This window comes from Megalopta genalis, unplaced genomic scaffold, assembly GCF_051020955.1.
Source record: "Megalopta genalis isolate 19385.01 unplaced genomic scaffold, iyMegGena1_principal scaffold0064, whole genome shotgun sequence".
Classification (NCBI taxonomy): Eukaryota; Metazoa; Arthropoda; class Insecta; order Hymenoptera; family Halictidae; genus Megalopta; species Megalopta genalis.
This window is the reverse complement of record NW_027476133.1, coordinates 327,223-340,539: the sequence shown is the minus strand read 5'-3', so window position 1 is coordinate 340,539 and position 13,317 is coordinate 327,223.

The window sequence follows — 13,317 nt, the reverse complement described above, 5'->3', positions numbered from 1 at the left end:
GTCCCGCCTTTTCAACGCTGCGCCGAGTCTTAAAACGGGAAGTCGGTCACGACCTCGCACTCTCCAGCCTAGTTGGGGCCATGCTGGAGAGCCCGGGGAAGTGGGCGGCAGCAATCTCTTTCTGCGAGGAGGTTATGTCGCGGAAGGAGGCTGCCGAGCGGGATCGGGAGCTTACAGATCCCGCCCGACGTGTCCGGGGACGGCGTGCGCGCCCACGCCGAGAAATCCCGGGCAGCTGAGAGTAGGCGGGCGGCGGGTGTACCAGAACATGCTGGTTTCATTGCCCGCCGCCCGCCAACAGAGGAGGACCTCCACTGTTGGGAGTGGGGGATGACGAGTCGCCTGAAGGAGGCGAGGGTTAACTGTAATCCTCCTCCAATATACTCGTCGTCCCCCCGGCGGCCGTTGTGATCAGGGCGGGGGCCCTGGTCACCAATCGCGCGGTCGCCGTGTCGGGGCGGTGCGGGGTGCGACCCCTCGCGCCGCCGAATTTAAATGGATTCTAGGGGGGAGGATTTATCTCCCCCCGGGACGCGGCCGGCCATCGTTACCATCTTGATGGCCGGCCAGGCGAGGGGGAGCCGCGGTAGTGTTCTTCAAGAGTTCCCGTGGCTCCCTCATTGAATCGCCAGCGATCGGTCCTGCGTCCTCAGGTCGCCGTGGAGGTTTTAGTGGGTCAAACCCCACACTACCCTCGTCCCGCTCCCCCGGGCGGGGCGGGGGTGTCTGGCGAGCAGATATCCTCCACGTAAAATAAAAAAAAAAATAAAAAAAAAAAAAGGTTATGTCATAACCCCCCCCATGTCCGCTACCTTGTCGTGGTGGGGGGGGCTTCGTGCCCTAATGATCCTCAAGGCTGTGCCGGCGGGGAATTTATTCCCTGGCAGGTTCTACCATGCCGGAGTGGCTTGAGGTGAGGGGCCAACTAAAGTCGGACACATACCGTAAACCTGTGGTCATGTTTTACAGGAACGGGGGTCTTGCCTTAACCGGCCGGGCCGCGAGGATGACAACCTCTCTAAAAAATCCCTAGCCCCAAGCAGTGTTGCGCGGTGAAGAGGGCGTAGCTGGAGTAAGCGCCAGCTATGGTTGGTGGGTGCACCAATCGTTAGCGGACAACCCCGGGGTACCTGGCGACCCCCCGGGCGTATTAGCCTTCCCCGGGTATGGCGGCTCTACCCGGGGTGACCTCCTTTCGAACCACACTCGTGGGATTAAGTATGGAGTCTACTTTTTCACAAACAACCGGGGAGGGGGGAAACGAGCGTGTGGGGGAGGTGCGCGGGCCTATCGTGCGCCTCAAAAGATGCACAGAGCCGGTGTCGCGGAGGCATTCGGCGACACGCGGCAAAAAGAGGACCGCAGCGGGCCTTCGTGAGTGCGATGAGGGGGAGGAGTCAGATTTCTCTGTCTCCTCCCACCACTCATCGCAGAGTGTCCCGGGCTCGTCGTCAGCGAGGAAGAGAGGACGGCCGCCGACGACCGGCGAATATGTTGGCCTCGCAGAGGCCAAACTTAGGTTGGCCGAAGCTTCGCAGCTGGAGGCCGAGGCAAGGGAGGTGGCGGCGATATTCGACCCGGGAGCCCCTGTGCCGAGACCATCGCGGTCGAGCGTCCCGCTCCCGGACGAGACGGATATCGCGGAAAATTTCCGCAACCGTCCGACGCGGGATGTCGCGGCCGCTATATTGGAGAGCCTGGATGAGGTGGCCAGGATCTCCGGTGTTTCGAAGGGACTGAAGGGCAACTTGGCCCGCGCCCTGAGGGTGGCCGCCTTAAACGGCAGGGTAGGGGTGTCGGAGCTGGCAGTGAGGTCAGCAACCGACGCCACGCGTGTCCTGGAGACCGAAAATGCCGTCCTCAGGGGACAAATGACGGAGCTGCAGGCGGAGGTGGCACGGCTCCGGCAGGTGGTGGAGGCGAGAACGGCTGCTGCCGCAATGCCTCCGCCACCGCGCCCGGGAGAGGGCTCAGTATCGCCGCCGATCGTCGGCGCCCGGGATTGCCATCGCTCCTGGCAAGAAAAGTCCTCGCCACCGCCTGCGGCTGCGCCCGCAGATTTTCTGGCGCAAATAGGCGCCCTGATAGACGCCAAATTGGCGTCATTCAGGAAGGAGCTCGCGCCGCGAACGGACTCGGCCCTGCGATCGGTGGCCCCTGGGCCATCCGTCCCCTCACAGTCTTCGGACAGGGTGGGGCGGAGGGCGAAGAAGAAGAAGAAAGGTGGGAAAGCTGGGGCGGCTAAAGCGGCCCAGACGGAGCCCGCTCGACCGCGAGCGGAATTGGCCCCACACTCCGCCGCGCCTCCACCCCAGGAGGCGTGGTCCCAGGTGGTTGGCCGGAAGGCCAAAAAGGCGGCTGCCAAGGCCACTGCGGCCGCGAATAAAAAAGGACGGGTGGTCCCGGCGGCCCCCAGGAAGACACCCCTGCCTCCTCGACCGCCACGCACAGCAGCGGTTACCATAACGGTTCCGTCTGGCGTGGACATTACTTACGCGCAGGCGATGGCCACTGCCAGGTCCAAGGTGGACCTGGCAGAAATTGGCATCGCCTCGCTGAGGCCGCGAAGGGCGGTGACTGGGGGGTTAATTTTGGAGGTCCCTGGCACCGATGGGGCCGCCAAGGCCACCGTCCTCGCCACAAAAGTGGCAGAAGCGCTGGCAGGCACCGGCGTAAAGGTCGCGCGTCCGGTCAAAAAAGCTGACCTTAGGGTGCGCGGCCTGGTCGATTCGACCACGCCGGCGGAGGTCGCTGCGGCTGTTGCCCGCGTGGGCGGGTGCAGCGAGGGGGACATCAATACCGGCGAAATCCGGTCTTCCCCCTCGGGATTGGGCACCCTCTGGGTCCGATGTCCTGCCGCGGCCGCTCGCAGGGTCGCTGTCGCCGGCCGGATAACCATCGGCTGGACCCAGGCAGCCGTGGAGGCCCTGAGTGCCCGGCCTCTGCAGTGTTACCGTTGCCTTGGTGTTGGCCACACCAGTCAGCGGTGCACTGCTGCCGAGAATAGGTCCGACTGCTGTTATAGATGCGGCAGTCGGGACCATAAGGTGGCAGCCTGTACGGCCACGCCCAATTGCCCGCTTTGTGCGGGCGCGGGCAAGCCATGTGGTCACCGCCTCGGCAGCCGGGCTTGTCCTGCCAGTGCGGGGCGGGGCAGGGGAGGCGGCCAAAGGCCGTCTGCCAGATTTCTTAAAAACAGGAAGGAAACCACGATGGCCAAGGCAGCGACCACCGTGGCCCGCAACGAAAAGGCAGCATCGTCTGATGCTACCGCCGCGCCCGCGGGGGCGGATGGGGCCACTAAAGTCCCAGACGCCACCGCATCCGCGGCCGTGACGGCGATGGACACGGCTGTGTAATGGGGCCCCCGGGCCCGATAATACAAGTTAATCTCAACTGCTCGGCCAGAGCGCAGGATCTCCTGTTTCAATGCCTGGCCGAGCAGGGTGCCGGGTTGGCAGTCGTGGCGGAGCCGCACAGGGTGCCCAAACATCCACACTGGATGGGGGACTCGATTGGCTCCGCCGCGATTATTTGGGCTGGGAGGCCGGGGTCCCCGCCGTGCTCGCTTATCGAGCGCGGCCTGGGATACGTGGCCGTTGATTGGGGCGGCACCGCGGTTGTGGCGATATACGCACCTCCAAGGTGGTCCCTCGAAGAGTTTGAGCAGTATCTGGACGGGGTAGGGAGATGCATCTCCCGCTGCCATCCCCGTCCGGTGCTGGTCCTGGGGGACTTCAATGCCAAGGCCACGCCTTGGGGTTCCCCCGGGACTGACTCGAGGGGCCGGGAGGTGCTGGATTGGGCGGCGGGACTGGAGCTCCGTCTCCTGAACACGGGCTCGGTCCATACGTGCGTGCGGCATAACGGGGGGTCCATCGTTGACCTTTCGTGGGCAACGCCCCCGGCCGCGCGCCTTATTACGGGGTGGAGGGTGGCGGAAGGGGTCGAGACGTTGTCTGACCACAGATACATAGTTCTCGGCCTCTCCGCCGCCCCACCATCGCCACCCCGTCGTCGCCCCGCCGATGACGGTTCGCCTCAGCCGCGGTGGGCGCTGAAGCGCCTCAACCAGGACGCTCTGATGGCGGCAGCCCACGTCGTGGCCTGGCCAGCAACACCGACCGGGCCAGTCGACGGGAATGGGGAGGCCCATTGGTTCCGGTGCGCAATGACGTCGGTTTGCGACGTCGCCATGCCGCGGGCCTGGGTCTTCCCGAGGAAGGCGGTGTACTGGTGGTCGTGCGAGATAGCGGAATTACGCACCGAGTGCGTTCGCGCGCGACGCCAGTACGCTCGCGCCCGTCGACGACGACAAACGGACGACGTGCTGGCTGCCCAGCTGTACGGGCTATATCGGGAGAAGGTGGTCGCCCTGCAGCTGGCCATCAGGCGAGCGAAGGACCAGGCCTGGCGCGATCTCCTCGGCTCTCTGAACCGAGATCCGTGGGGGCGCCCATACAAGATGGCATTGGGACGATTGCGTCCCTGGGCGCCCCCCGTGACGGAGAGCCTGGATCCGGGGCTGCTCGGGCGGGTCGTGGACGCTTTATTCCCCGTTAGCGGGGAGGCGTCCCGGCCCGTCCCTGAGCCAGAGGAACATGAGTGGTCCCCGGATCTTGAGGTCGCGCCGGAGGAGATGGCCGAGGTCGTCAAATGGCTCCGGGGCAAAAATACCGCCCCGGGGCCGGACGGTATCCCTGGCCGGGTCTGGTTGCTCGCCGCGAGTGTCCTGGGGGAGAGGCTGAGGAGCCTCTACTCTGGGCTCCTGAGGTCGGGGACGTTCCCCGATCTATGGAGAGAAAGTCGGATGGTCCTCTTGAGGAAGGATGGGAGGCCGGGGGATTCACCCTCCGCGTACCGGCCCATTTGTCTCCTGGATGAGGCGGGCAAGATCTTCGAGAAGATCATTGTTGCCCGCCTCTCCAGACACCTGTCCCGCGACGGCCCAGATCTGGCGGACTGCCAGTTTGGGTTCCGGGAGCGGCGATCGACGGTCGACGCTATCGTCCGTCTGAAGTCCCTCTCGGACAATGCCGTGGCAAGGGGCGGGGTGTGCTTGGCGGTGTCCATTGACATCGTCAATGCGTTCAACACCCTGCCCTGGTCCGCCATTAGGGAGGCCCTCGTCGATCACCAGGTGCCTCCCTATCTGAGGCGGGTGATCGGAGCCTACCTGCGGGACAGGTGGGTCGAATACCCGGGCCGGTACGGGATGATACGGAGGGAAGTGGACCGCGGGGTCCCGCAGGGGTCCGTTTTAGGACCGCTCCTGTGGGACCTGGGTTACAACGCGGTCCTGGAAAAGGCCTCCCTGCCCGACGGTGCCACTCTCGTCTGCTACGCGGACGACACGTTGGTGGTCGCCGTCGGGAGTACCTTCGAGAGGACCATCCGACGAGCAGAGGTTGCGGTGGCAGCCGTCGTCGCGAGGATCCGCGATCTGGGGCTGAAAATAGCCCCGGAGAAGGCCGAGGCTGTCTGGTTCCACGGACGGCCTCGGTCTCGGCCACCGGCCAGATCGTGGATCCGGGTTGGAGAAGCCTGCGTCGAGGTGAAGTCCGAGTTGAAATATCTCGGACTGATCCTCGACAGCCGCTGGAGCTTCGATGCGCATCTCGACCGTCTCGTCCCCCGAGTCGAAAAGGCGGCGGCCTCTTTGGGCCGCCTGCTGCCCAACCTCGGGGGACCGGGAGATTTGGTGCGCCGCCTATACCTGGGCGTGGTGCGGTCTATGGCCTTATACGGTGCCCCAATATGGGCGCCGTACGTGATGACCAGCCGGCGCAACACGCTGTTGTTGCGCCGGCTGCAGAGGCGGATGGCCATCCGCCTCATAAGAGGTTACCGCACCACGTCTACCGTGGCGGCGCTTGCTCTGGCGGGAGAACTTCCCTTCGAGCTTCAGGCGGCGGTGCGCGCCTATGTTTATAGGCGCACTAGCATCGCCAGCCGTGCTCGAGGGGCCCCGCCGGAGCGAGAGACGGTCGTGGGCTTCGAGCTCCAGGCCCGGCGACTAGCGCTCGCCAGATGGCGTGCCGAGCTTTGCTCCCACGCCGGCGAGCGCGTCCCCGGTGCTCTCCTGCCGCACTTCACCTCGTGGCGGGAGAGACGGCATGGCAGGCTTTCCTACCGAGCGACGCAGGTGTTCACCGGACATGGCTGCTTCGGTGTCTACCTGTGTCGCATCGGGCGGGAAGCGACGACGGTGTGCCACCATTGTGGCGCGGAGGAAGACTCGGCGCAGCACACGCTGGAGGAATGTCCCGCCTTTTCAGCGCTGCGCCGAGTCCTAAAACGAGAAGTCGGCCACGACCTCGCACTCTCCAGCCTAGTTGGGGCCATGCTGGAGGGCCCGGGGAAGTGGGCGGCAGCAATCTCTTTCTGCGAGGAGGTTATGTCGCGGAAGGAGGCTGCCGAGCGGGATCGGGAGCTTACAGATCCCGCCCGACGTGCCCGGGGACGGCTTGCGCGCCCACGCCGAGAAACCCCGGGCAACTGAGAGTAGGCGGGCGGCGGGTGTACCAGTACATGCTGGCTTCATTGCCCGCCGCCCGCCAACAGAGGAGGTCCTCCCCTGTTGTGAGTGGGGGATGACGAGTCGCCTGAAGGAGGCGAGGATTAACTGTGATCCTCCTCCAATATACTCGTCGTCCCCCCGGCGGCCGCTGTGATCAGGGCGGGGGCCTTGGTCACCTATCGCGCGGTCGCCGTGTCGGGGTGGTGCGGGGTGCGGCCCCTCGCGCCGCCGAATTTAAATGGATTCTAGGGGGGAGGATTTATCTCCCCCCGGGACGCGGCCGGCCATCGATACCATCTTGATGGCCGGCCAGGCGAGGGGGAGCCGCGGTAGTGTTCTTCAAGAGTTCCCGTGGCTCCCCCGTTGAATCGCCAGCGATCGGTCCTGCGTCCTCAGGTCGCCGTGGAGGTTTTAGTGGGTCAAACCCCACACTACCCTCGTCCCGCTCCCCCGGGCGGGGCGGGGGTGTCTGGCGAGCAGATTTCCTCCACGTAAAATAAAAAAAAAAAAAAAAAAAAAAAAAAAAAAGGTTATGTCAAGGTTTGGGGCGGAACCGCGGTTGTGGCGATATACGCACCTCCAAGGTGGTCCCTCGAAGAGTTTGAGCAGTATCTGGACGGGGTAGGGAGATGCGTCTCCCGCTGCCATCCCCGTCCGGTGCTGGTCCTGGGGGACTTTAATGCCAAGGCCACGGCTTGGGGTTCCCCCGGGACAAACCCGAGGGGCCGGGAGGTGCTTGATTGGGCGGCGGGACTCGAGCTCCGTCTTTTAAATACGGGCTCGGTCCATACGTGCGTGCGGCACAATGGGGGGTCCATCGTTGACCTTTCATGGGCAACGCCCCCCGCCGCGCGCCGTATTACGGGGTGGAGGGTGGCGGAGGAGGTCGAGACACTATCAGACCACAGGTACATTGTTCTCGGCCTTTCCGCCGCCCCATCGACACCCCGACGTCGCCCCGCTGATGAGGGATCGCCTCAGCCGCGGTGGGCGCTAAAGCGCCTCGACCAGGACGCTCTGATGGCGGCAGCCCACGTCGTGGCCTGGCCGGCAACACCGGCCGGGCCAGTCGACGGGACAAGGGAGGCCCATTGGTTCCGGGGCGCAATGACGTCCATTTGCGACGTCGCCATGCCCCGGGCCAGGGTTTTCCCGAGGAAGGCGGTGTACTGGTGGTCGCGCGCGATAGCGGATTTGCGCACAGAGTGCGTTCGCGTGCGACACCAGTGCGCCCGCGCCCGTCGACGACGACGTTCCGACGTGGAGCTGGCTATCCAGCTGTATGGGCGATACAGAGAGAGGGTGGTCGCCCTGCAGCTGGCCATCAGGCAGGCAAAGAGCCAGGCCTGGCGCGACCTTCTCGGCACTATTAACCGAGACCCATGGGGGCGCCCATACAAAATGGCGATGGGACGATTGCGTCCCTGGGCGCCCCCTGTGACGGAGAGCCTGGATCCGGGGATGCTCGGACGGGTCGTGGACGCGCTATTCCCCGTCAGCGGGGAGGCGTCCCGGCCCGTCCCTCAGCTAGAGGGACATGAGTGGTCCCCGGATCTGGAGGTCGCGCCGGAGGAAATGGCCGGGGTAGTCAAATGGCTTCGGGGCAAGAATACTGCCCCGGGGCCGGACGGTATCCCAGGCCGGATCTGGCTGCTTGCCATGAGCGTCTTGGGCGAGAGGCTGAGAGGCCTCTACTCCGGGCTCCTGAGGTCCGGGGTGTTCCCGGACCTCTGGAGGGGAAGTCGGATGGTCCTCTTAAGGAAGGATGGGAGGCCTGCGTATTCTCCCTCCGCGTACCGGCCCATTTGCCTCCTGGACGAGGTGGGCAAGATCTTTGAAAAGATCATTGCTGCCCGCCTCGCCAGGCACCTGTCCCGCGTCGGCCCCGATCTGGCGGACTGCCAGTTCGGCTTCCGGGAGGGGCAATCGACGGTCGATGCAATTGACCGTCTAAAGTCCCTCTCGGACAATGCCGTGGCACGGGGCGGGGTGTGCGTGGCGGTGTCGATCGACATCGTCAATGCATTTAACACCCTGCCCTGGTCCGCCATTAGGGAGGCCCTGGTTGAACACCAGGTGCCTCCCTATCTGAGGCGGGTGATCGGGGCCTACCTGCGGGGCAGGTGGGTGGAATACCCGGGCCGGTATGGGACGATACGGAGGGAAGTGGACTGCGGGGTCCCACAGGGGTCCGTGTTAGGACCACTCCTGTGGGACCTGGGATATAACGCAGTCCTGAAGGCCCCCCTGCCCGACGGTGCCACTCTCGTCTGCTATGCAGACGACACATTAGTGGTCGCCGTCGGGGACACCTTCGAGAGGACCATCCGACGAGCGGAGGTTGCGGTGGCAGCCGTCGTCGCGAGGATCTACGATCTGGGGCTGAAGGTGGCCCCGGAGAAGGCCGAGGCCGTCTGGTTTGGACGGCCTTGGTCTCGGCCACGGGCCAGATCGTGGATCTGGGTTGGAGAAGCCTGCGTCGAGGTGAAGTCCGAGATCAAGTATCTCGGACTGATCCTCGACAGCCACTGGAGGTTCGGAGCACATTTCGGCCGTCTCGTCCCCCGAGTTGAGAGGGCGGCGGCCGCGTTAGGCCGCCTGTTGCCCAATATCGGGGGACCGGGCGATATGGTGCGTCGCCTATACCTAGGCGTGGTGCGGTCCATGGCATTATACGGCGCCCCGATTTGGGCGCCGTCCGTGAGGGCAAACCGGCGCAGCACATTGTTGTTGCGCCGGATTCAGAGGCAAATGGCCCTTCGCCTCGTAAGGGGTTACCGCACCACGTCTACCGTGGCGGCGCTTGCTCTGGCGGGAGAAATTCCCTTCGAGCTGCAGGCGGCGATGCGCGCCTATGTCTATAGGCGCATATGCATCGCTGGCCGGGCTCGGGGGGACCCGCCGGAGCAGGAGGCGGTCGAGGGCTTCGGGCTCCAGGCCCGGGGACTAGCGCTCGCCAGATGGCATGCGGAGCTTTGCTCCCATGCCGCCGAGCGCGTCCCCGGGGCTCTCCTGCCGCACTTCACCTCGTGGCGGGAGAGGCGGTTTGGCAGGCTCTCCTACCGTGCGACGCAGGTATTCACCGGGCATGGCTGCTTCGGTGTCTACCTGTGTCGCATCGGTCGGGAAGCGACGACGGTGTGCCACCACTGTGGCGCGGAGGAGGACTCGGCGCAGCATACACTGGAGGTGTGCCCCGCCTTTTCAGTGCTGCGCCGAGTCCTAAGTAGGGAAGTTGGTCGCGACCTCGCTCTCTCCAGCTTAGTTGGGGCCATGCTGGAGAGCCCGACAAAATGGGCGGCAGCCATAGCCTTCTGCGAACAGGTAATGTTGCAGAAGGAGGCTGCCGAGCGGGGTCGCCGCGAGCGGGGGGTGCGGCGTGTGCGCCCACGCCTAGAGCCCCCCCCCCCCCCGAGCAGCTGATAATAGGCGGGCGGCGGGTGTACCAGATCATGCTGGTTTAATTACCCGCCGCCCGCCAACCGAGGATGTCCTATCAGGAGTGGGGGCGACGACAACTTGTCGTCGCCCCCGACGGCCGCCGGTGCGGCCGTCGTGACGAGGCGGTGTGGGGTGCGGTCCCCCGCACCGCCGAATCAAGATGATTTATGGGGGGAGGATTAATCTCCCCCCGGGACGCGGCCGGCCACCGCCGTTCCATCCTGGTGGCCGGCCAGGCGAGGGGGAGCCGCGGTTGTGTTCTTTGAGAGTTCCCGTGGCTCCCCCGCTACTCGCCAGCGCCCTAGGCCGCCGTGGGGGTTTTAGCGGGTCGAACCCCGCACTACCCCCGCCCCGCCCTTCGGGCGGGACGGGGGTGTCTGACCAGCAGATTTCCCCCTACGTTAAACAAAAAAAAAAAAAAAAAAAAAAAAAAATTTTTTTACTTCTAAACGGCAGGAGAAAAAGAATACATTTTCTGTGAATAAGTGCTTCGCTCTTTTCATTGAAAAATTAGAAAAGGATGAGAATATAAAATATTTTGTCATCTATACTAATGCAGACCTAAATCTTACAGAAGAAAAGAAATTCAAATATGAACGATCTAAAAATTTCTATCCTTTACAATTTACTAACATAAATATTAAAAAAAAAGGATATAAGATTTTAAACGATTGTTTTTGTATAAATGAGAATGGTCTTTATCAATTTTCGCAAAAAGAAATGACAAGGCTTTTAAATTTGTTAAAGCTGCCACCTTTTTGGCAGAAAGAAAAAGAAGAAGGAAGACTTTCTGGCGAGAGTGAAAAAGAAATTAAAGAGAAATTTTTAGATAGACTAATATTTGCAGTTAATCAGTGTGACAAGGAAGCATTGAACAGTGTTATTAGAAATGGGATAGATGAGGGTAATGTTCCATATAATTGCGAAGAATTACATGAAATAGCGTTACGTTGGTTAGAATCTCATGAATTTGGCCCTATTACTAAGGGAATAATGGAAAATTTGTTGGGAGATATAAAATATAATAGGTCTAGTTATCAGGAAATTGTCGAAAATATTGATGAAGAAATCAAATTTGCCAGAAGTGTAGTTGGCAGAGAAGGAATATCTGCATTTTATCAATTTTTAAGTTTCTTAATTAAGGGAGAAGGGAAAATATGTCTGGAGGTACTAAAGAAGGAAAGAATAAATTTAGCTACTATGTCGAGTATTTTGCATGTGACAGGAGCTAACGCTGCAAAAGCCATTAAAGACCTATATGACCTATGGTTTGATGAAGAACGAAGTAAAACACAATGTTTAAAAACTCTGGAAAAAGAAGGAATAAATCTAACTAATATTTCCAGTATTTTTAATGTAGCAGGAGCTAATGCTGCAAAAGCTTTTAAAGGCTTATATGATCTTTGGTTTAATGAAGAAGGAGGTAAAACACAATATTTCAAAACGTTAGAAAAGGAAGGGATACGTCTATCTAATATTTCCAGTATTTTACATGGAGCAAGAGCTAAAGCTCCTGAAACTTTTACAAATTTATATGATCTTTGGTTTGATAAGGAAGTAAACAAAAGACTATATATAAAAACTTTAGAAAACGAGAAGATAAATCTGTCTAATATGTCCAGTATTTTGAATGGTGCAGGAGCTAACGCTGCAGAAGCTTTTAAAGATTTATATGACTCTTGGTTTGATGCAAGAGGAAATCAAACACAGCGTTTGAAACATTTTATTGAAGGGGTCGGAGATGAGGGAAGTAACTTTACGTTGCATAACTTGTCTAGCATATTAAGTAGAGCAGGAGGCAAGGCTAAAGGTGCTTTTCAAGAGTTGCACAGCGTTTGTTTTAATAGCAAAGGACAAAGAACGGAGCTTTTAGAGGACTTTTACAACGCAGGTTTTAGACCAAATAACTTGTCCTCTATACTATGTGGAACAGGAGCTCATGCTTCTTTTACTTTGAAACAACTGCATAATATTTCGTTTAATAAGAAAAGAAAGGAAACACAGCTTTTAAAGGATTTTTACAATGTGGGTTTTAGGCCGTGCGATTTATGTGGTATATTGAGTGCAGCAGCGAATAGTTTAAAAGAATTTCATGATTTTTGTTTTATAAACGAAACAAAAAAGTATTTGAATCGTTTCTTAATTGAGAAGAAAGGTTTTACACCAAAAAATTTATCTAAAATATTGCATGGAGCAGCAACTAAGATTTGTTCTGCTTTAAAAGATTTTCATGATATCTGTTTTGATGGGAATGGAAACAAAACACAACTTTTAAATGATTTCCATAAAGCAGGCTTTATGCCATGCAATTTATCTAACATATTATCCATGACAGGAGATAATGCTACTTCCATTTTAAGAAATTTCCATAAATCTTGTTTTAATAAAGAATCATTTTTAAATCATTTCTTAGCTGAGAAAGAGCTTTTTATGCCAAAGGATTTATCTAAGATTTTATATGGAGGAGGACTTGGTACTTGCCATACTTTTGAAAAGTTGCATGATCTTTGCTTTGATAAGGCAGGGAATAATACAGATTATTTAAATAATCTTATAAAAAATAGCTCGCCGAATTCGATACTTAATATACTATATAAAAAAGTAAAAAAAATTAAAAAAGCTCCTTTGCTTTCTTAGTAGAAACGGGCCAAAGACAAGATTGGGATAGTTCACAACAAAATGATCCTAAGAGAAAAACCCGTAAGTGTACTAGTAATCAGAGTAAGAGCAAAGGAGGTAGTAAAAATAGCAACAAGCTCTCTGGGATCTTCTAGATAAAAGAGGAGTTAGCGTGACAGCTAGAGAATATCTTGATAGCCCGAGAAATAGCAAGAACATAGAAGAAGTGGTACAAGTAACCAATGTAATTACTTTTATAGTTCGAAAACGTGAAATTGAAGAAGCACAGCAAACATGCAGGCCGTAGCAATCTTTGCCAAAACAATTGGTTAAAGGAGCAATTAATTTTATAATCCACGAGCTCGCTCTTGATTTTTCTGCTTGTGAAAACACCTGAAATTCATCGAAATCATTTAATAGTGGAAGCAGTTATTTCTTCCTTGAGCCTTTTTGACCTTATAAAAACATAAAGTTAATTATTGTCGATGAAGAGCATGATTCGTCTTTCAAAAATAAGAACAGGAAATTATATACATACAATGCTCGAGATATGGCGATAATTTTAGCCAAATTTGAAAATATTCCGATCATTTTATCATCGACTTCTCCACTGTTTGAAAGGATCCATCATGTTAATAACGGGAATTGCAATCACGTGATGTTAACTAAGCGATTTGATGATGCAAATGGAACAGGCTATTAACGATACCTACAAGGAAGGGCTTTCTCCCACAATA